Source organism: Phoenix dactylifera, chromosome 2 (genome assembly GCF_051530095.1).
Source record: "Phoenix dactylifera cultivar Ajwa chromosome 2, Ajwa_hap1_PhDact_Kaust_v1.1, whole genome shotgun sequence".
Taxonomy (NCBI): Eukaryota; Viridiplantae; Streptophyta; class Magnoliopsida; order Arecales; family Arecaceae; genus Phoenix; species Phoenix dactylifera.
In genome coordinates this window covers 20,370,083-20,371,329 of record NC_143191.1, presented here as the reverse complement: position 1 = coordinate 20,371,329, position 1,247 = coordinate 20,370,083, and the positions used below count along the sequence as shown (strand labels likewise).

At 38.9% G+C, this 1,247-nt stretch overlaps 1 non-coding gene across 1 annotated transcript; it reads left to right on the top strand.

Annotated features, from left to right (window-relative positions):
• The first annotated feature begins 734 nt into the window (after positions 1-734).
• Positions 735-806, top strand: TRNAD-GUC (transfer RNA aspartic acid (anticodon GUC)). Its single transcript has one exon. It is a non-coding gene; the product is annotated as a tRNA-Asp (tRNA).
• The last annotated feature ends 441 nt before the right edge of the window (positions 807-1,247 follow it).

The following is a 1,247-nucleotide window of genomic DNA, read 5'->3' as shown; positions in this document are numbered from 1 at the left end:
GATGGTTTCTCCTATTTTAATTTCAACAGTGGGGCAACCAGGGTCCTTGTATTTTGGGGCAATCTGTTGTTGAATAAGAGATGAGGCTTGTGCCGCCATCACAGCTTGCCTAGGAATACTGGTTTTCCTTTTCATCGTGGTCAAGTCTTTTAAGAATTTTGTATAGGAGGGGATCTGTTTGATTGCATCTAGGAAGGGTAAATTTATTTGAACATTTTTAAAGACCTCCATGATTTCATCGTACTGAGATTTTTTCTTTGAGTCTTGTAGTCTACTAGGAAAGGGAGCCTTGGGTGTGTATGTCTCTATTGGTTTCTCCTCTACTCCTTGTGTTCCTTGTTCTTGTGCCTTTTTCTGAGTGGGATTTGGTTCATGCTTTTCTTCTTTTTCTTGCACAGGAAGTTGGACTTTGTTGTCCACTTGCTTGCCAGACCGTAAAGTGGTAATTGCCTGGACTTCATGGGTGGGGTTTCCATTAGAATCAATCTGAAACTGGCCTCTCGGCCCTTGATTCTGTTGTCTACTAGGGTTAGGTACTGGCTGACTGGGCAATTCACCTCTCTTCCTATCCCCTAGAGAGTTAGCTATTTGGCTCAGACTAACCTCAAGTTTTGCAATCGCTTGCGCATGGAATTGATTAGTCTGGGTTTGAGCTATGTTGGTCTGTTGTTGCTGTTGGATGAAGTCTTGTTGCTGCTTCATCATGTTAGCCATCATGGTTTCTAATTGTGAAGGTCGTTGTAGTATAGTGGTGAGTATTCTCGCCTGTCACGCGGGTGACCCGGGTTCGATCCCCGGCAACGGCGCCAAAATTCTGTTCGTCCGATTCCTGTCTACCTAAAAATATGCTAGACAGATCGTTGTTAGAACCGACGAACAAAGTTTAAATTTAATTCTACTCTTACCTTTCCTACTCGAAAAATAGCGGTTGTAAGAGGTCGATCCACAGGGAGGCGATTGGAGTTGCATAAAAATTAGAACGTTCACTCGGATTTGAAATCGATTTTTGAATGATAAAAGAAAAACATTATTTTGAGGATGTTGAATATTTTCTAATTGAAATTAACTAAAAGACAGGTACTTAGATTCGAAAAGCATTTATTTAATTAATCAGAAAAAAAAGTTTTGGCATAAATTAAAATAGACGACACTAAGAAGATTGAAGCGTGAAACATAAATTTCATAAAAGAAAATTAAATATATTGCATCAAAGAAAAATTAAAAGATTGCATAAAAAAAATAGAAAT